This window comes from Mauremys mutica, chromosome 11 (genome assembly GCF_020497125.1).
Source record: "Mauremys mutica isolate MM-2020 ecotype Southern chromosome 11, ASM2049712v1, whole genome shotgun sequence".
NCBI classification, from domain to species: Eukaryota; Metazoa; Chordata; order Testudines; family Geoemydidae; genus Mauremys; species Mauremys mutica.
The window spans coordinates 15,391,793-15,414,288 of NC_059082.1; the positions used below are offsets into that span (position 1 = coordinate 15,391,793).

The 22,496-nt window shown below is 44.7% G+C and overlaps 1 long non-coding RNA gene across 1 annotated transcript in view; it reads right to left on the bottom strand.

The window, feature by feature from the left end:
• LOC123343594 overlaps positions 1-19,551 on the bottom strand; it is a 96,541-nt gene extending 76,990 nt beyond the window's left edge. The window contains exon 1 of the long non-coding RNA XR_006572289.1: positions 19,433-19,551. This is a non-coding gene — a long non-coding RNA (uncharacterized LOC123343594). The remainder of the gene's footprint in view (positions 1-19,432) is intronic.
• Between the last annotated feature and the right edge of the window lie 2,945 nt (positions 19,552-22,496).

The window sequence follows — 22,496 nt, forward strand, 5'->3', positions numbered from 1 at the left end:
GTAGATCCCTCATATGCATGAACGCTGTGTGGTATATCTTGAGCAGGGTACAGGGCATTCCACTAGTGGGGAAAAAATTGCTCTGGTAGAATTGCCGCAGATTGTTGGCTGCCTCAGTTTCATAGTTTGAAGGTGCGAGAGTTTCAAAAATTTGCTAGCGTCCTGCTTGGCATTTGTTAGAATGAAGAGCAAATGTAAAGAAAAGGATGGGTCAGGTTTCCCATTAGAACCAAGAATTCTACAACTCTCACCATTAGGACTAATTATCTTACTGTACTCATCTCCCTGCTTAGAAGGGCTCATTCAAATGCCTGGCTGGCAGTGGCATTGGACAATGACTAGTTCACTGCTGTGTGTGGGCAAGAAAACTGAACCATAAAACCAGTAGGAAGGGAAAGAACTCATGCTTTTAAAAATATGGTACTGTGTCAATGACTACTAGGGGATTGTATTGGCACAGATCTATGTCTGGAGCCTTTATTAGTGTCAGTGGAAGTGCTAAGTGTGGAAGCCAGGGTGGGAACATTCCTCATGCAATTTAAGAGATCTACTGAAATGACACATTGAGTGGAAGCTAAATCATTCTGGAAAGAAACATTTGAAGTTGGGAGAAAGTATTTTGGATATTCCACAAAGAGCTAGAGATCAGTGGTTAAGGGGTTATCTCAGCGATACAGAAAAACCAACCAAAGCCAAGTATAACGTTGGCTAGAAGATACCAAATAGCTGAGCAACTGAGTAGACAATAAAATGCCTAATTGTCAGAGGTACTGAGCTGCTGAAGCTCATTGACTTCTGGTGGGGTTACAGATGCTCAGACTCTGAGGGTACAAGGTTAGCCAATCAGATCACAGATACTAAAGTGGGTATTCTGATTGGCTACAGACATGTTGAGCAAAACTATTATTTATCTTTGAGCCAATCAGATGTCATTGAAATCTCTGCTTCCCGATTGCTTCATCAAAAGAAAATAGGTGTTTCTGAATGCCTAATTCAGTTCCACTTTAGAATGTTTATTTCTCAGGAAACATTGTTGCATTTTTTTAAAATTTGGGCTCCAATGGAAAGAATTCCAAGAATTTCTGATAAAGGAGACATGAATCATGTAGATGACAAATACATATACTGACTTCTAGTTGTAATAAAATTAAGATTTATTGCCTTTTGACTAAAATGTTGATTATAATCAATATTTACCTCTCAGGACAATAAGTGTTGATATTCATCTCCACAAAAGTCAATATTGCATATTACGATCATGTTACACTATAAAATGTTTCCTTACATCTCCTAGTTCTCAGTTTTTTCCCCCATAAACCACCTGAAATATTAATATTTGCCTGTTCGAACCATAAGTTATAAAATCAAATGGGTTGCTTTTTAAAAATTTCTATTATTTTTGGTTGTGTGTAGCTAGGATAATTTTGTAGACCTTTGCCAGGGACATTCAAAGGACCATTTTTCTGAAATACGTCTTTGTTTTTAAAGATTTTTCTCTAAATACTATTGTAGAGCTAACCTCAATTCTGTCATTTGTCCAACTTCATACTGCAATCACTTAAAAAGGTGTCACTGCATCTGCCTTATCCTAAGTACAAGTGATATTTGTAATGGTGGAACATAAACTGTTGACCTATTGTTTGAATGTCATACTAGATTAAAAAGTGTAGATTTATGAAGTTCTTTCCTTAACAGTATCTGAATATGATCTGTTGTACTCGTGATTATATGAAATGGTTTCACTTTTCCTGTCAGAAATGATCATCAGTGCGGGGACAGGATTGCAGATATTTTGTATCCATAAATTCGATTACTACTTTATTCCTTTTACAGAAGTTAAATGTATGTTATTTAAAGATAGAATGTCTCAGGATCCAATTTAGACTTGGTCTAGCTGAGGCTTTCAGCCACCTTCCACAGGAAATGGCAGTTTCATCATTATTGTCATAATATACAGTATGGCTCTCGTTCAGAGACACTGCATCTCATTCTAGAATGATTAAAACTTTTGTTTCAGCTAAGGCAACGCTGTGAGTCAGCTAATGCATATTTATGAGCCTGCGTAAAACAGTTAATTCATTACAAAGTATGCTTGGGTTGAACTTCCTTGTGCTGCAATTGGAAAGTTGACTCATAACTTTTTAAATCTGTATCTTTCCATTCATGTGTGCTTTCTAATTCTGCAATTTCCCTCCCCCCCACAAACACACACCCACCCTTACTTTATGTCGAGAGCACATAGCTCGTACTTATATAGAAATCCTACGGAACAATGAGATTGAAAGTCACCCCTGTGCAGATGGCTAACCCAAGGCCTATCCACCACTTAAGCCCCAGTTTGAGTGGCCAAGTGATAGCCCTCTGCAAAGAGGTAATGTCACATTTAGCGTGTAACAAGCGAAAACCGACTCGGAGCGTAACTATCCATGGCTGCTGTTTGCCTACTGAAAATTTCCACTCATTTCTGTAAGCATCATTTCAGATGAATGTTAATATATTCATGGAAGAAGTGTTATCTGGCACTTGAGAGGCCAAGGAAATGACACAGCTGACCCACCAGAGATAATTACAACCAATAAAACGCCTTCTAGTGGGGAAACCTGAGTGACCCACTCACTGTGCCCAAACAACGGCATTCTGGGATTGCATCAACTCATAGTTTTCTGTTCAGATTTAGTATTAAACTAGATTGGTTCTTCAAAAGTCAGAAAAATGCGGAAATAAAATTTAAACTAGACCAAGAGTTGCTAGATTCTGTCTTAAACCCTTACCTAATTTTCCCTCCTCCCCCCAGATAAAGGGAAGGGGACAGAGAAAAGAGAGATGGAACCACACTGCATGAGCCCTCCCATCCTCTGCCCCATAGAATGCTTGGCTTGCTCAGGGTTATTGTAGGCTAAAGTATCCTTCGTGGAGCACCACAGCACCTAAACAAGCGACTCAGACTGGCTTGAAGGATTGGCTTTGAATGTTTTACCTTAAGCTTAGTTACTCCAGCGTGCTTCTAGAAATCAATGCAATTTGAAGGGAGATCAATCTGGAGATTCCACCTAAAACCACATCCTCCCACAGGGCTGGCTAGTTCACTGTCTCTAGTAAACAGTACTCATCAACGTAACTGTATGTCCTAGATTTGCCTTCTCTTTACGGGCCTGATTCTCCATCCCTGTGCATTAATGTTGTCATCTGACACTCTCCTTTCAATGGGGATGAACTGATGGCAAGAATCAGGGAAATAGAGAATCAGCCCCAACAACTTTAAGTGAGTGAAGTCTTGTAAGGCATGGCTTGATTGCGTTGCTAACGTCTTCTTTGTTGTATTGCGTCTCCTCTGCCCCTCTTCCCCCCAGTGATGGGTTTGGATATTAGCACATATAAGACGCTATGTTTCTGGTGACAGAGCTAGTTAGTGCCACTTAGCACAAAACTCAACCATGTTGTTTTATAATCTGCTTGCCTCACTTTTGTCACAGATTACAAACAGCAACTGAACCCAAGATCAGGCTGATTTTGATCAAAATGTCCTGGGACGGGGCAGAGAACGTGCCTGTTTCATGCTTCCAAAATAGGTAGCCTATTAGCACAGCCATTTTACAACCTTGAGATGGGAAAATGATGCATCATCTCTCTGGTATTTTCATATTGTTTTTCTCTACAGCACTTGTGAATCACATTCATTTAATAATGGTGCTATCGGGGGTGGGGGGCAGGATTTGTACCACACTCTGCAGCCCTATTTGAATTTTATAGCGGTTTAGTGCCACTTGGTGTGCAGCCTTGATTGATTTTACTTTTTAATAGCCTCACAGCTGCTTTCATGCTGCCGAAGTATTTGCTACTTTGCTAATAGGGGGACAAACTGTGTCTTTAAGGCACCAGCCAGGGCTTGTGGCATTGAACAGCCACGTTGCCCAGGAGGAGCTCAGAGAGGGACTGTGCTCCTAACTGTGAAGGGTGGGATGTACCGCTGAGAATGGTGCAGCCTTCTCCTCTTTCCATGGATGGCTCAGCCCGTGAGCCATTGGGCATGGCAATTGCCCTCCCACTTCTGGTCTCTAGGGGTGCATGGAAGTGGCCATTTCATCCTTGCATGTTCCTGACTGCTGATACAGTTGATTCTGATACGTGCTTGGGACATGCAAGTAGCCTTGTACTCTCCTTCCACCGCACTCCTGCACAAAAACTAGGGTCAATCTGGCCCATAGTGTTTTGCCTGGAAAATTGGTCCACACTAGTGTCTTAGATTGTTTGCTAAATAACAGTTGGTCCTAGTGTGGGGATAGTAGGTAAGTAGGGAAGGCACTGAAAGTCAAGACTTGTGGTTTCTATTTGTGGGTCTGCTGCTGATTCACTGTGTGACAACAGAAAAATCACATAACCTATCAGTTCCTCAGTGTTCCAATCTGCAAAATGGGTACTGCCAGCCGATACTCGAACTGTTTATACTGGATTTACGGGAGGTTGGATGACTAAGGAGATTGGAACCAACAAGCTACCATGGGAAATCCCAGTACCTCTTTGCCACTCAAGCCCATATCCATAGGGATTCAAAGCTTTTATTGTCTGATGGCTGATTAACAGTCTGAGCCCTGTTGACAGGTGTCAACATCACAAAAGCCTCCAGTCAGAGCACAAATTAACACGATCCCCTGCAGATTGAGTGGACATGGAGATAACCTAGAAGACTGTCAAAGGCTCATCCTGGTTAGGACTGAGGCATTGGTGGAGGGAACTGGATATTGCGGCTGCTCATTCAATGGTTGCTGGGTCAGATTTTTACTGCCTAGCCTCTCTTTTGGTGCCTGCAAGGCACACATCTATGCAGCTATGGTGCTGTGCTCCCTCTTTGCCAGCACGGGTTGTATCACAGTGCCAACCTGATTGAACCCTCCCAACTGTGGAAGGCAGAGGGGGAGAGAAAAGGGAAGTTGGGCTGAGGGCATATTAAAAAGCCAGGTCTGTTTTGTGGCTAAAAAGAAGGCTCCAGTCATGAGGTGTGTCAGGCCATCACCTTTTGTGAGGATTAAAATTCACATAAAATCATTTAAAAAATTCACCTCAACTTCACTTCAGTCAATGTTCACCCTAAAGGACAATAAATCTTAATATTCTGTGAAACAAGAAGCCAGACTGTGTGAAAGGCAGCTGTTAAACCCTCAAAAAGCTAGGGTAAAAATTCATCTATCAGCAAAAACTGGCAGCATGCTTAATCCTTTTAAATTAATATTTAGACAGGAGCTTAAGTTAGAGGTCTGAGAAAAAGAGTCGGGATGGAAATCAGCACCAGCCAGTTAGGATGCAGCTATTTGTGTACAATTCCGATTGGTGAACAGCAATTCTGACCTCAATATTGTCCTCTGAGGAGATAATCAAAATGTGCTGACTTGACAGATTGCTGAAAATAGCAGAGTATGAATCAGGATTTTCTTGTAACAACAACACCTATCTGATTAAGCGCTGGTTGCAGTGTTGTAGCCATATTGGAACCTGGATATTAGGGAGACAAAGTGGGTGAAGTCATATCTTCAGGACCTGAAGAAGAGCTCTGTAGCTCTGAAGCCTGTCTCTCTCACCAACAGAAGTTGGTCCAGTAAAAGATATTCCCTCCCCCACTTTTGTACCTCATTCGAGGGGTTTTAAACTGAACGAATGGATGCCAAACCTTTTAAATTCCTCAGCTGACAGGTTAATCAGAAACAGGAAGGTGGTAATGCCTTTGGATAAAGCACTGGTGAGGCTACTACTATAACACTATGGCCAGTTTTGCTGTCCATACTTCAAAAAGGATGTTGAAAATCAGTCAGTGTTCAGAAAATGCTAAAAGCATGATCTGAGGACTGGAATACATGCCAACATGTGAGAGACTTAAGACAATCAGGCTCTCTAGTTTATCAAAGAGGAGGTGAAAAGGCAATTTGATCATGGTCTGTAAGCATCTGCCTGGAGAGGAGATTGATAGTAGAGGACTCTTTAGCAGACAAAGACATAACAAGATCCAGTAGCTGGATATTGCAACTTGACAAATTCAAACTAGAAATAAGATGCAACTTTTTAACAGTAGGGGTAACTAAGTATTTGGGATGTGGTGGCTGAAGTCTTTAAATCGAGACTGGCTTAGCCACAGGTTATTGGGCTTGATGGAAGAATCATTGAGTGAAGTTACATGGCAGGTGTATGCAGAATGTCAGACTAAATGATCAGCATAAATCCCTTCTGGATTTATCAAAGGCAATAGCAAAACTCCCCTTGACTTCAATGGGGCTAGGATTTCACCCTATGAATATATAAATGCAACATAGTTTTCTAGTTACTATTTTGTCCACTAAAGCTCCAAGCTCTACTTTGAATTAAGGAGGGCACAGCAGCAGGAGTCCAGCAGCCCCAAGACTGGTGACACAGCATTTTTGCCATACATTCGTTATCAGTCCCATGGAATTTCTTGGGCCGCAGTGGCAGCATATGTGTCATGTATACATGTTGTGTATTTAACTAACTCTTGAGCTTCCCACCACAGAGGTGACTTGCTGCAGTGAATCGGCCCTGCAGCTAAGTCATTAATAAAAGTCCACTCCTGCCAGAGAATCCCGGTCCAAGTAACACAGTCTTTGCTACACTCTCAAACAGGGCCCACCACCTCCTTCCCAAAGGGTCACTCTGTCTTTCCTCTGCATCAAGCACTCTTCTGCCCAGTCTCTTGGCACAGCTTTCACCCTTGCCAGGCTCCTGTAAGCCTCGGCCTTCAGGGCTTGGCTCCCTGCTATTTCCTGAGTAGCCACACCTAGGTCTGCCTACCTGGAATCTCTCACAGGCCTCCACCTGCCTTGTGCTCTCCTCCAGCTCCTCACTCCAGCCAGCTCTTCGCTGCTGGGCTTCCTTCCTCTTGAGTCCCTTAGGCTCAGTCTTTAAAAACCTCCCCAAGTCTGGCCTCACCAGCCTCCTCCTAGCCCAGCTTTGGCTCCCCAGCCTCTCAGTTCCTCAGGCTAGTTGGGAACAACCTGTCCATCCTCCTCCCCAGCCACCACTCACCTGCTGGACTTTGCTTCTTTTATGCCAGACACCCTAGCAGGGTGGGGCTAATTGAACAGGGCTGATCAGGGGCCAGTCCACCTTGTTACGATCATTCTGAGTGACAGTATATGGATGTTCTTTGTGCACTGAGAATCAGAGCTGGACAGGTTAGCAGGAGTCCTCCCCTGTGGCTAGCTGTGGCAGAAGTGCTAAACAGACCTGAAGGGGGCCATGACTAGCTTGGCTTGGTCACCGGTGGCCTGATCCTAAGCCTGTTGAACTCAATGGGAATCTTTCCTTTGACTTCAATGGGTTTTGGATTGGGTCCTAGTACAAGGGCACATAGAATGGCTCAGGGAATAAAAGAAAAGGAGCAAATGGACCAGAACCCAGAGGGACAAGCAATTTTCCACTGGAAAAAAAGGTGTTTTTCATTAAAAAACAATGTAAGATACCAGCAGGTGTTAGTGTGTATGAGAGAGACAGAGAGAGAGAGACTGCTGAGCCCTGAGTGAAGAGCAGGTGGGCAGCCAGAACAGCTTGCCTAAATGCTGCTTTCCATTTTCCCTTTTCCTCTTATCGGCTGTATGCTCAAGATTTTTACCACTGCTTCTGTGGGAGCTGGGGACTGGCACGAAGCTGCAGCACTAGCAGTGCCCAGGGCACATTGGAAAGCTGCCTAATTGCAGACAGTATTCACTTATTTAGAAATGTATATTTGGTAACGATCACCAGGATAGTTGAATGCATCCGTGAACAATTAATTGCTTGTTAAGTAACAAGACAATTAATTGCTTAAGTAACCCACCCTCCTCTTTTGATTAGGCCAATCAAAGGCCTTTCCAAACAAATAAGTCTTACCCTGTGTGTGATAAAGTATGTTCTCTCCTCTGACTCACATTTTGTTTAGCTCTGTGCCCTGCTTCTTTAGAGCCAAAGTACTACATATTCTTAAAACATATTCTAAATGAGGGTCTGAATTGCTGCATAGGGACACAGGAATTACCCGACTGGATCAGACTTGTTTGTCAACCATCTCATCCTGTCTCCAACACTGTGGCAGAGGAAGGGGCAAGAAACCCTGTGACAGGCAGGCAGAGAATAACATTCTCAAGGAAAGGTTATTCCAGGCCCCTATTAGTGAGAGGCTAGATTATGCCCTGAAACATGAGGCTTTATATCCCTTACTAAATGCTTGTTTGAGGGCATTCAAAAAATCTGTGCTAGTGAACATTTCTCTCTTTTTGAAATCTGCTAACCTCTTGGTCTCAGTGATAGCCTCTGGAACTCCCTGCCACAAGCTGATTCTGTCTTGTGTGGAAAAAGTATTTCCTTTTAATAGTTTGAAATAAATTGGCTACCTCTCAATGTCAAAGATTGTCCCCCTGTTCTTGTATCATGAGAAAACAAACAGAAGTTCCTGATCTCCATTCTCCAGACCAATCGGTTATGTCCCCTCTTCTTTTCCTCTACAATAAACAGCCCAAAACTTTTCAGTCTCTTTATATACAAAAAAGTTTTCCCAAGCAACCCATCATTTTCATCACCTGTCTTTGAACCAGCTCCAGTCCTCCTTATCCTGTTGACGACAGGATGATTCTAACTGAGTACAGTATTCCAGGTGAGGCTGTGACATTGATTTATATAGCAGCATTATAATATTTTCTATATTATTTTCCATCCAATTCCATATGCACTGTAAGAATGAAATCTCAGCCCTGCTGAAGCCAATGGAAGTTTTGCCATTGACTTGAATAGCGCCAGGATTTCCCAACATTTTATTTGTAAATTACTGCTGCACATTGAGGAGATATTCATTGAACTGTCCAGGATGACACCCAGATCTTTTCCCTAAGAGTATCTATCTAGCCACAAGTGGTAGTGCTGGTGAAAGTATTATTTGCTTTAAAGCAGAGCTTAGGAGACCTAGTTATAGGCCAAAACAGCATTTTAAAGAGAGGCCTTGGACAGGGGAGGGATAGCTCAGTGGTTTGAACATTGGCCTGCTAAACCCAGGGTTGTGAGCTCAGCCCTTGAGGGGGCCATTTAGGGATCTGGGGTAAAAAAAAAAAGTTGGGGATTGGTCCTGCTTTGAGCAGGGGGTCGGACTAGATGACCTCCTGAGGTCCCTTCCAACCCTGATATTCTATGATCCTAAGGTGGTTCTGCTGCTCACTGTGGAGAGGGGTATAACTTTGTATCATGGGATCCACTCACCCCAAGTGGTGCCTCCTCCTGACCACTCTGGGATTAGCTCTTTCCAATACCCCCAGCTGCTGCTCATTGCACCCCCTACTGCTGCTGCTTCTCTCTCTCATTGTCTGTGATTCAATGTGCTCTCTCTTGTGACTTGCCCTCTGGTCAGGTGACAACATGTATTTCCCCCTTTCAGGTATCAAAGTCTTTCCTTACCAGCAGTCTTCTCATTCACTGCCTTATAGTATCACTTCCTCAGGGGCTAGTAGAGGAATCCAGACCCACCCTCTAATCAGCAGCCAAGGTCTGCACCATCCTGAACCTTGCTAGCTTTCCCCTACACCTTCTAGCACCCTCAGGTTTGCCAGCCAAATTTCCTTCGCTCAGGAAGTGACTGCAAACTACTTCCCTCCGGCCCCTTTCTGCTCTCAGCATCCTGGCTTTATAAAAGCCCCACCTGTTCCTGCACAGGTGAGCTTCCCCTAATTAGGGCTTTCCTCTCAGCATAATCCCCCCAGTTTGCAGCCCAATAGGTTAATTGTCCCCTGGGGCCTACATTAACCCCTTCAGGGTGAGTATGGGAACACATCCTATCACACTTTGTTAAATTGTTTTTAAAAGAAGAATGCCAGCATGTTCATTGAAACACTTTTTAAGAACAATGAGTTAGAAAGCAGTTTCCTAACATGATGGAACATGTAGTGTAGACAAGACTTAACAGCCTTGTCTCTTTCAATCCCTTTCTATGAGCAGGATCAGTTCCTTTTAACCCTCCTTTGATTTTAGGCCACTTTTGCGCTAATTGGAAATGCACAATGGTCACAATTAAAATGGCATTAGCGAGTAACTAATTAGGGGGGATTGTGGCATTGCTATGTGAAATCATTTATCCACAAAGGGACAGCTCCAACTGCCAGCAGTGTTTGTTAGGCGAGAGTAAAAAACAAAAACAAGATGTAAAGATGTTAATGTCAGCCACTGTGATCAGATCAGTTTCTGCTCCCTATTATACCAATGTAGATCTGCAGAGATCCATTAGAGTCAACAGAGAACAGAACTGGACCATAGTCTCATAAAAATCACATTGAACAGACATCATTCAAAGAGCTATGTTAAAAGGTGTAATTGCCAAGATGCCACGGGTGGGATTCATGAAGGGATTTAGGCATTGCAATGTTGAGCTTCACAACACTTAACTTCAGGTGCCTAGAAAATCCAGGAACTACACTGCGATCCACAAAGCTGAGTTAGGTGCCTATGCTCCCTATACAGCAAAGGGATAGAGACAGATGCCTGCCTTGCTCCACAGAAAATGATCAGATTAAGAGGAGCCCACCTTATAGCTCTCAATCCTCTGGTTAGAGAACTCAGCAGGGTTACTGATGTTTGGGAGATCCAGGTTCAATTCATCCATGTCTTTCAGAAGGGGGAGAAAGGCTCCCAACAGGGGTCCTCCCACATCCCAGCTGAATCCTCTAATCACTGAGCTATGGGATATTTGGATGTAGGATTCCTTCAGTCTCTCTAGCTGAAGCGGTTTCACTGTGGCTAAATAGTGAAAGAGGAGGGGGACTGGACCCAGATCTCCCCCCTCCTAGGTGGGTGTCCTAAGCCCTGGCCTACAGCATCACACCCCCTTGCTCTAGAGTGAGGCAGCAGTGTGGATGCCCAGAGGCCTAGGGAACTCTTATCCTGAAAAATTTAAGCCCAGAGAGAGGCTAGGTGCCTATGGGATTTGACAGGCGTTTGGTGGATTCTAGTGGAGCCCAAACTGGGATTTAAGGCAACTAAAACAGGGACTGATGTGCCCAAGCACTTTTGTGGCTCCTACCCTAGAGTTCTAGGAGGTTGTAGAGATTCCCTAATCCCAAAAGGTTTGTTATCAGCTTTAACCGTGTACCATATACACCAGCTATGCTCAGTTACCTACAACAAGTGAGAGCGAGAGGAAGAGAACACTCTGTATATGTCAGATACATTCAAAACGTTTTGGGGTTGGGATTTAATTATTTAGACCCAGATTCTCAGGGTCAGCCAAGGTGTGCTCAGAGCAAAAGCTGGTAGACAAATCTCGCTTTAAGCCACCTATGTAATACCCCCGTCCAGGGCTACTCAGTGCCAGTCCTTGGCATAAATTAGAGTTACCTGAGAGCTTCTCTAGTATATATAAGCAGCAAGGAGTCCTGTGGCACCTTATAGACTAACAGACATTTTGGAGCATGATTTTTTGTGGGTGAATACCCACTTCGTCAGATGCATGTAGTGGAAATTTCCAGGGGCAGGTATATATATGCAAGCAAGAAGCAGGCTAGAGATAACGAGGTTAGTTCAATCAAGGAGGATGAGGCCCTCTTCTAGCAGTTGATGTGTGAAAACCAAGGGAGAAGAAACTGGTTTTGTAGTATATATAGTAGTTGCCAATGACTTTGAGGAATTCTGGCATCTGGGGATTAGCAGAGCATAGGGATGCCTGGGCTATATCCATTTTCCCCCAGACTTGCCCCCTGTGCTGGGTAGCAGGAGTGATGGTTTACAAATTGGTATGGTAGCTCTTTGCCTCAATAATTCCTTGTGTGGGAAAAATCCTCCACTGGTTGGATCTGCTGACTGTAGGACTGCTTTGTGCTGGGACACTAGTGCAACGCTGCATTAAAGGCCCAATTCTGTATACCTTACTCACAACAGGCACTTACACAAGTAGCCTCGGTGGGACTATGCACATGAACAAGGATTGCTCAGTGTGAGCAAGGACTGCAGAATCAGGCCCTAAGTAAAATATCCTAATGAAAGAAAAGGTTCAGAGCCAAACTCCGCTCTCAGCTATGTTAGCATCAGCCTGGAGTAAATCCACTGATTTCTGAGCACAGCTCTTCCCTTCTGTTTTTATATGTTTGGAGACATTTGTATCCTTTTTACGGCAATACAAACACACTGGTAAGTCATCTGTGTTTTTCAAACATCACTAACCCTGCAAATTAAAAATGGACCTGTGATTAATTAGGATTTCTTTTCTCCTTTGTAAATGAAATAAGTGGCTGTGACAGCTGGAAAATGCAGGTGTTTTCTATCAGATTCTGCAGGTCCCAAAGGTCCCAGAGTGCAGGAAAGAATGTTCTGAGACACAGATTCCCTTGGATTCCCTGTAGAATATTTTTATCTTTTTTTCCCCAATTGTCTCTGTCTACAAAGATTATAAATGCCGTTCAGTAGGAGCAAGACCATTTTTAATGGAATTTTTTTGCTAAAACTAATTAAACGTCTGCCTCTCCCATTGCCACAAATAGGCAGAAGATTAACTACAAAATAATGACTGATTTGGATTGCAAACAGGGAGTTCTGAAGACTTAATAATTCACTTACATTCTCTCTTTTGTAGGTGCTTAAGTTTTCTGCCCAGTATAGGAAATTACTGGCAACCTAAGGCTCCTGGGTCAGTTGGAAATAACCTGAAGAATGTATTTTATATTGGCTGTCATTCAAGGAATGGAAACTAATTGATTAAGACCACCTCCACAGAAGGATTTTTATTCACTTAATCACGTGTTCATCTTGTGTGGTCTGCAGATAACGCTTGCCTTCATAAATCACAGTTACTGTCAAAATATCACATTTTCTGCTACACAGATATGCAGCAAAGCACTTGAGAGGAGTCTGATGAGACATCTTTATTTGCTATCTATAGAAGCAGCAAAGAATCCTGTGGCACCTTATAGACTAACAGAAGTTTTGCAGCATGAGCTTTCGTGGGTGAATACCCACTTCTTCGGATGCAAGCAGTGGAAATTTCCAGGGACAGGTGTGTATATATAAGCAAGCAAGAAGCAAGCTAGAGATAATGAGGTTAGATCAATCAGGGAGGATGGGGCCCTGTTCCAGCAGCTGAGGTGTGAAAACCAAGGGAGGAGAAACTGGTTCTGTAATTGGCAAGCCATTCACAGTCTTTGTTTAGTCCTAAGCTGATGGTGTTAAATTTGCAGATGAACTGGAGCTCAGCAGTTTCTCTTTGAAGTCTGGTCCTAAAGTTTTTTTGTTGTAGGATGGCCACCTTAAAATCTGCTATTGTGTGGCCAGGGAGGTTGAAGTGTTCTCCTACAGGTTTTTGTATATTGCCATTCCTAATGTCTGATTTGTGTCCATTTATCCTTTTCCTTAGAGACTGTCCAGTTTGGCCGATGTACATAGCAGAGGGGCATTGCTGGCATATATTACATTGGTGGACGTGCAGGTGAATGAACCGGTGATGGTGTGGCTGATCTGGTTAGGTCCTGTGATGGTGTTGCTGGTGTAGATATGTGGGCAGAGTTGGCATCGAGGTTTGTTGCATGGGTTGGTTCCTGAGCTAGAGTTACTATGGTGCGGTGTGCAGTTGTTGGTGAGAATATGCTTCAGGTTGGCAGGTTGTCTGTGGGCGAGGACTGGCCTGCCACCCAAGGCCTGTGAAAGTGTGAGATCATTGTCCAGGATGGGTTGTAGATCCCTGATGATGCGTTGGAGGGGTTTGAGCTGGGGACTGTATGTGATAGCCAGTGGAGTCCTGTTGGTTTCTTTCTTGGGTTTGTCTTGCAGAAGGAGGTTTCTGGGTACACATCTGGCTCTGTTGATCTGTTTCCTTATTTCCTCGTGTGGGTACTGTAGTCTTGAGAATGCTTGGTGGAGATTTTCTAGGTGTTGGTCGCTGTCTGCGGGGTTAGAGCAGATACGGTTGTACCTCAGTGCTTGGCTGTAGACAATGGATCTTGTGGTGTGCCCGGGATGGAAGCTGGAGGCATGAAGGTAGGCATAGCGGTCGGTAGGTTTTCGGTATAGGGTGGTGTTAATGTGACCACCACTTATTTGCACCGTGGTGTCTAGGAAGTGGACCTCCCGTGTAGATAGGTCCAGGCTGAGGTTGATGGAGGGGTGGAAACTGTTGAAATCATGGTGGAATTTTTCCAGAGTCTCCTTCCCATGGGTCCAGATGATGAAGATGTCATCAATGTAGCGTAGGTAGAGAAGGGGCGTGAGTGGACGGGAGCTGAGGAAGCGTTGTTCCAGGTCGGCCATAAAAATATTGGCATATTGTGGGGCCATGCGGGTGCCCATAGCGGTGCCACTGATCTGGAGATATATATTGTCATTAAATATACTTACACTCAGCTGCTGGAACAGGGCCCCATCCTCCCTGATTGATCTAACCTCATTATCTCTAGCTTGCTTCTTGCTTGCTTATATATACACACCTGTCCCTGGAAATTTCCACTGCTTGCATCCGAAGAAGTGGGTATTCACCCACGAAAGCTCATGCTGCAAAACTTCTGTTAGTCTATAAGGTGCCACAGGATTCTTTGCTGCTTCTACAGAACCAGACTAACACGGCTACCCCTCTGATATTTGCTATCTATGACACTTTGTGCAGAAAAAGCCTAATTAAGTTTTGTGAACAATAGCCTTGCTAGTCTGTTTAAAGCATTTTTTTTATGGTATGGTGTCTGCACATTACAGGGGGTGAGGCTTCTGCCCAGATAACAAGTGTTCTTTTAAAAAAGAAGAAGAAGGAGAAAAAAAAAAGAAAAGAGAGAACCAGTCCCCCAGTATTGCTATTAGATTGTTACACAGGCCAACTTCCCTTCATTTTACCAGCTCTTTCTGATTGTTATAGTTGTTTTCTGCTCTATTAGTCTCTGTATCTGTTAATTGCCTCTGGCATGTTTTACCTAAGGCTTAGAGTTCTGGAGTGCTTTAAGGGGCCAGAGCCAGCCAATGGGAAGACTTCAATGTGAGCTGGATCAGACCCTCACACAAGTCCAGCTTCACATTTCTAACTGGTGTATGCACTCACCCTTTGTTCCTAGGGGAAGGAAAGGGTGAGTGTCCATAAGAGCAGGGCCGGTGCAAGGAACTTTTGCGCCCTAGGCGAAACTTCAACCTTGCACCTTCCCGAGCTAACCCCACCCCCCCACAGCAGCTAACTCAGCCCCCCACCTGGGGAGTCCCCCCCACGGCAGCTACCCCCCACCACGACAGCTAACCCCTCTCCACCCTGTCCCCCCACGGCAACTAACCCCACCCGGGGAGACTCCCTCCGCCCCAGCAACTAACCCTGCCTGGGGAGATTCCCCCCATCCAGCTCACCTCGGCTCCGCCTCCTCCACTGAGCACGCTGGCACCGCTCTAATTCTCCTCCCCACCCAGGTGTGCGGTGCCGATTGGAGGAGACATAGAGTGGGGGCTGTGTGCTCAGCGGAGGTGGTGAGCTGGGACGGGGAGCTGTTCCCCTGTGTGCCTCCCCCCCGTTACTGCGGGCAGCTCTCCCCACGTGCCCCCCCAGCTCACCTCCATTCTACCTCCTCACCTGAGGGGACTTTTAGGCGCTCCCAATCACTAGGCGGCCACCTAGTTTGCCTAAATGGTTGCATCGGCCCTGCATAAGAGGAGGCTCTGGGCCTGATTCTGATCTCCTTTGCTCCTGGTTTACTTCACTGGTCTTACCCCCTGATTTCCACCAATGCCGGATTAGACTCAGACCCCAGTATTTAAAGACTGGCATCTAGGGGGCTGATTCTCTAATGCCTTCTACCCTGAGTTGTCATTCATACTTGTGTGAAGTGGCTGTAGAATGCTGCCAGATCAGAATTCTCTGCTCAAGTTAGTGGTAGTGTGTCACACCCACTTTACACAGGTGCAAATGTAGAGGCAAATCAGGCTCCTACTGTGCACTCAATTACAGCTGCCATGTAGAAAGTCCAGGAGAGAGCTCACCTGGAGATTCCTGGTCTCTAAGCAGATGGAGGTGACAGAAGATGCCAGATCGCTGTGGGAAAGAAAGGAGTGGCTGATCTATCCCTGCTGTAGTCCCAACCAATGAGAAGAGAATTCACCTCTAAAACGCATTTCTTTGTAGCAAGTGAGAATGGATGGCCCAAGGCCTGCAATAGGGAGCTTTTCATCACAAACATGAACCCTGCTTTGGGTTTGGCCCAGTAATTGGAAACTGTTGTGATCCGCTGCTTGTTTTGTGGCCTATGTGAAATGAATGGGCATTTCCGGTCAGTCTCTTTTGTATTCGTATCCAGGCCACAAAACTCACCGTCATGACTAGAACACCTGCCTTAGCAGTCTCAGCCCAGGAAAGGCTGCAGAGACTAAACTCCCCTCCCGAACGGTCCACCAACCGGGCTTCAAGAAGTTAACTTGTAGCCAGATTTTGGTAGAAGCATCAGACTTTAATGATTAGTTATGGAAGTTGTGTGCAGAGAGTCCATTGAGATGTGAATTCTCTGCTCTTATCCAATGCAGTTGTGTTAGGATATTGTCTCTGTAGGTTTCTAACTGCCACAAAGCTAACCCCTCCTCCCCGGCCCCACCCCCTTTCCCCACAGCATTTTGGGTTGACTTTATTTGGTGAAGTTCAGAAATAAACATCTCCATCTGCATTAACACGAATGTGCCCAGGGAATCTACGATAATGAAGTTCTACTGGCCAAATTCCGGTACTGGGAGAAATCAGCAGCCATAGAAGCTACTTCAGCTCTGAGACTACAGTAGCAGCTATAGTATTGCTCCATTAGTGCAATATGGTCTGGAGGAAGGATTCTGTGGTCTCTTGCCCCAATCTCACCTCCTTTTTACCTGGCTGTGCTCAGAGAACAAGATTTGGCCTATTATGAAGAGTGTGTATCAGTAAGTCATCCAAGTAGGACCATTTGTTTTTCTTTTAATGCTTTCACAGAGCAGTGGTAACTCAAATGCATTTATTAGAACCGTTTAAAGTCTTTTCATCTAATAATAACATTAATGCTTTGGGATCTCAAATAAGTTTCTTGAGACAGCATTTCAGTTCACCTTTAATTTTGTTTTTAACTGTTCAGCCCATTGATTTAGCACTTACTATTCTTTCATTCCATACTTGTTTCAGTTGTGAACGTCTTCCAAGTGATTTTGGCCATACTGCATATTGGCTCAATATTCTACTCTTTTATATTTGGAGGTAATTTCCCGCCCCCCCCCTCGTCTTTTTCTTTAGGCACTTCAGCCTTCATTCATCCAAGAAAGAAACTTTCAAAAATAGAGAATATTTCTTGTTTATAACATTGTGAGTAAATGAATGTGAGCCTCATAATTAATGTGCCTCGTATAATTTATCATTGTGGAAGAAAAATTGATTTGTACTCATTTCTAGAGACAATATACAGGAAGCAGTAGATGGAGCCTTCTGGGGGGGATATGGTGGGGGGAGAGAGAAGGGAAAGGAGAGAAATAAAAGGACCAGAAACTTTTAAATGCAGAAAAGGAGTTGTACGAAAGATTTAACTGGAAGCTATTTACACAGGGATTTTCCTAAAGAAAGCTGGGCATCTAACGCCCTTAAATTCTTTCACAGTCTCAGCCCTAGATTTCTTTATGCTTTTAAATATAGTGATATACACCATGATATTTAATATACAACTGCACCTAGTTTGCCATTTTAATAACTGCACTATTCACGAGAGGGAGGTGTAACATGAGCCAAGACATTTTTGGGACTCAGCCATCTTTCTTTGATTGCCTCTGATATACTTACCAGTAAGTGGCACTATAGCAACACGCATCAGTATAGGCAGATGAAAATCGGTTCTGCTAATGGAGCAAATGTGATGATGATTTCATTATTATTTGACATTTATATTGTGATAGGGACTCATTGTGGTCGGTGCGGTACAAACCTGTAGAAAATGAGAACCCTGCTCCGAGGAGCATACAGTGCCTCAGCCAGGAGGAAGGAAGGTGAAGGTAGCTGCTGTTAAATGGATTGAGCTTGTGCCTAGAAGTCAGAAGGCTCGGGTTTTATTCCTGACTGCCATTGACTCACTATGACCTGGATCGAGTCATTTACAGTAATCTCCCCGTGCCTCAGTTTCACCATCTGTATTCAAATCAGCAGGGCTGGATGCTATTCACCCCAGGGTGCTAAAGGAATTACCTGAAGAAATCTCAGCGCCTCTGGCAATAAAATTTGCAAACTCATGGATGACAGGAGAGCTCCCAGAAGACTGGAGAAGGGCTAACACAGTGCCCAACTTTAAACAGTGAGTGAAGGAGGAGCCAGGGAACTATAAACCAGTTACCCTGACCTCGATACCTGGGTAGCTACTAGAGCAATGTATGAAACATTCAATTTGCAAATACCTGGAGGATGAAGGGGTGATCACTAGCAGCCCACATGGATTTACTAAGAACAAATCATGCCAAACCAGCTTGATTTCCTTCTTTGACAACTAGTTTGGTGAATAAGGGGAATACGGTGGACATAGTATACCTGGACTTTAGCCAGGCTTTTGACACAGTCCCACATGACAGTCTGATAAGTAAGCTGGAGTAATGCAGGCTCAGTAGAATTACCATTAAGTGGATACATAATTGGTTAAACAACTGCAAAGAATGAATAATTATGAATGGAATGATGTTAGGGATCTGTTCTGGGTCCAGTGTTATTTAACATCTGTATTAATGACCTAGATTTAGGAATAGAGAACATATTGATCACATTTCAGATGACACAAAGCTGGGAGGGGGGCTGCAAACGCTTTGGAGGATAAAGCTAAAATTCTTGATAAATTGGAGAACTGGGCTATAGACAACAAAATGAAATTCAACCAAGACAAATGTAAGATGCTACAATTAAGGAAGAAAAACCAACTGCACAGATACAGAATGGGGGATAACTGGCTTGGCAGCAGCACTGCTGAGAAGGATCTAGGAGTCATGGTGGATCACAGCCTCAACATGAGTCAACAATGCAATGCTGTTACACACACACACACAAAATTTTGGTTGCATTAACAGAGGCATAGCATGCAAGTCACCGAAAAGGTGATAGTACCACTCTACTCAGTACTGCTTAGGTCTCAGCTGGAGTACTGTATCCAATTTTGGTCACTATTTGTGACGGTGTGCATTCACTTCTGTTGGGTGCATGCAAACCTGAACTCACCTCTCTCTCTCTTTTCGTGGTGCCCCCTGTCAGTGGTTGCCCTCATTAGGCAGGTCTTCATTGGTTCAGCCCTCCAGCTAAGCCACACATAGTCTAAACCCATGAAGGAACCTCATCTGGGGTGACAAAAGTCCAATAGGGCCTATCACTGTACCCTGATTGGTAGCTGCAGCCCTGTCTCTGGACTCAGTTCTCAGCCCCTTCTGGCTGAGCTTCAAGTCCATCCCTGCCCTGGTATGAAGCAGTGCTCCCAGGACTTTCTCCCTGGAGTCTCTTTACCTTATTAGTTGTTCTCACCCCAGATCTCCAGCCATGTTACTCCTTTAAGGTTAGTCCTCTTCCCAGGGTAACAAAGTTCAATAAATGGTTGCTGCTCTGCAGAGTCTTCACCCCCATCCTGGAGCCTTTAAACAAACAAAATAGAACTTGTCCCCTTCTTAGGGCTGTGGCCACTCTGCCAGCCCACCCACCCACTACTCTGGGTCCCAACCCAGGGACTCTATAAATAGCAGCTACATGCTGCTTCCTTTAATAGTTGCTGCTGCTATTCCCTGAGCCCCTTCCCATGTAACCCTTTCCTCTTCACCCTTACCTCAGGGCTGAAATTCTCCACTCCTCTCCTTCCTCACTGAATGCCAGTACCACCAGAACCCATCTTCTGGCTCTCCCTTGAGCTTCCGCAACCAGCAAGGAGACACCCCCTTACTCCTCTGGTCCCAACCAGGAACTGACCTGCTCAGGCCCTGCAGCTCCTTTTATCTGTGCCTACTGTGCTCTGATTGGCTGCTTCCCTGCAGCCTTTCTAGGCAAGCTTGGAGGACCCACCTTCACTGCTCTTTTCTGGGGGGGAGGGGGAGCAGTAGGACCATGAGGCCTCTACCAGGGGGCCTCAAAGGCCCTGGTACACCTTGTCACACCCCTGTAAAGAAAGAATGTAGAGAAATTGGAAAAGATCCAGAGTCAAGCGACAAAGATGATCAAAGGGATGGAATTCAAGCCATATGAGCAAAGGCTGAAGGAACTGGTATGCTTAGTCTGGAAAAAAGGCAACTAGGAGGGCAGGGGGAGATGATAGCAGTCTTCAAATACTTGAAAGGCTGCCATAAAAAAGATGGAGAAAAATTGTTCTCTCTTGCCACAGAGGACAGGAAAAGAGACAGTGGGTTTGAACTACAACATAGCAGATTTAGATGAAATCTCAGGAAAAACTTCCTAGCTGTAAGAACAGGACGACAATGGAAGAGACTGCCTAGGGAGGTTGTGGAAGCTCCTTCGCTAGTGGTTTTTAAGAAGAGGCCAGGTAGCCATCTCTCTTGGATGGTTTGACACAAAACATCCTGCATTTTGGCCCTTGTGGTCCCTTCTAACTCTGTGGTTCTATGAAGGAGATAACTCCTCCCCCCACCACTGTAAAGCATATTTTGATCTCTAGGGAAGAGGTGTTCTGCACAAATAATCATTGTTATATTGTTTTCTGTTATCTGATGATGTCAGTGGTTCAAACCCCACTCAAGATGCTGGTAACTAGAGCCATTGTCACTTGATATCTGTAAGGTGGCCTAAGTGGAATGGGTTGGTGGTGTCTAGTCAGATCCTTGCTGGCAGACTCCTTGCACTCCACAAAAACCATCAGAACTGACAACAGCATCCTTCCTGGGCATCTCAGCAGAGAGGCTGAGCAGTGAAGGTACAACAAGAGTAAAGCTCATCTGTGCAGGAGGCAGAACCTTCTCTTAGGATGGTCTGTGACGGTGGAATGAACTCCCTCAGGAAGTAACGACTATTACAAACACTGTCACTTTCTGTTCCAAGTGCAAGGTGCATTTCTTTGAATGTGTCTTTTTTAATATAAACACACAGCAACAGGTATATTTATATAAACACATTTTAAAAATCCCTACAAAACAAGACAATCCACTCTACATGCTTCTCCCTCAGGGGAGAGGATGACAGAACAACCAACACGGGACAGATGTGTAGTCACATTGTTTAATACACAACTGGAAGGCACTCAGATACTACAGTGATGAGCACAGCATACAAGCGCATATAGAATAGACGTGTGCAAGGCAAGTGGTCTCCCATTTTGCTATGAGGGAGGTCCCTCCATGTCATGCTTGGAGCATATGGGGAAGGATGGCAGTATGTGGGAAGCTTGTCCAGCCACTACCCATCATGGATTACCTGAGGATTTTCGTCTCCAAGGCTCTCATTCTGGTACTGGTCAAGAGGGATTCATTGAAAAAGGAATGAAAAAATAAAGCCACTTCAGTAGAGCAGGCTCTTTGACTAATAAAAACCAGTAACATGGTGCCAAGATGGAGTAGATCCAAAACCTGTAAAAACCAAGCCAGAGCCAAGATCAATGACTTTGACATTCTACTCCGCTCAGCATGGAAATCACACAGGACATTCAGTTAGCAGGATAAAATGAGGTTAAAATGGCTAGCTGAGAAAATAATGAGGTAATTTGCAATTTTTTTAAATCCAAATTCAATTTTTCCTGCTGTGAAGGCTCTTAGTGTTGTTAACATCTGACCAAAGGCCTGGGACTTAACATCTTTTATTTAAACAGTTGCTACATAAGACACAGATGCTCTATAACAGTGGTCCCCAACCTTTTTCATCTGGTGGGCGCCAGACGAAGGACCGTGGTGGCAGAGGTGCATCCACCGAAATGCCGCAGAAATTCGGTGGCATTTCGGCAGCGACGCCTCTGGATGACACTGCTTGTCGGTGGCAAGCGGCATCATCCAGAGGTGTTGCCGCCAAATTTCGGCTTCACCACCGAAATGCCGCAGGTGTACTTAGATGCTGTTGGGGATCCCTGCTCTATAAGGCCAAACTTAGAAAGGAGCCTAGGGGTCAGATTTTCTTGTTAAGCCACTGTCTTTGCAGCTCCCTTATCCTGAGGCCACTAGCAGTATGTCCACATTGCACCTGATAGTAAACTCAGATAGACAGATTTGCACTAGCCACCTGAGCACAAGCCAACTCAATCCCCTAGGCTTGATGGGTGATGAGACTGAGTCTTTGCTGGAGCCTCACTGTCCACACAGCTATTTTTAGCATGCTAGCTTGAGCCCTGTTAGCATGAGTCTGTCCACCCGGAGTGGAAGGCTCGCTTCCAGCTTCCGTGTAGACATACGCTGCACGGTTGGTTTGGCCCTGGTCAGGAGCGACGCCAGGGTTTCTGGCGCCCTAGGCAGAAGTTGGGAGGTGGCATTTTGTGAGCTCCCCACGGGGCGTGCGGGAGCTTCTGGTTCCACTCCCATCACACCGCTGAACAAGGACCCTCCGCCGAAATGCCGCAGGCGACAGCAGCAGTCATTGAGCTGCTCAG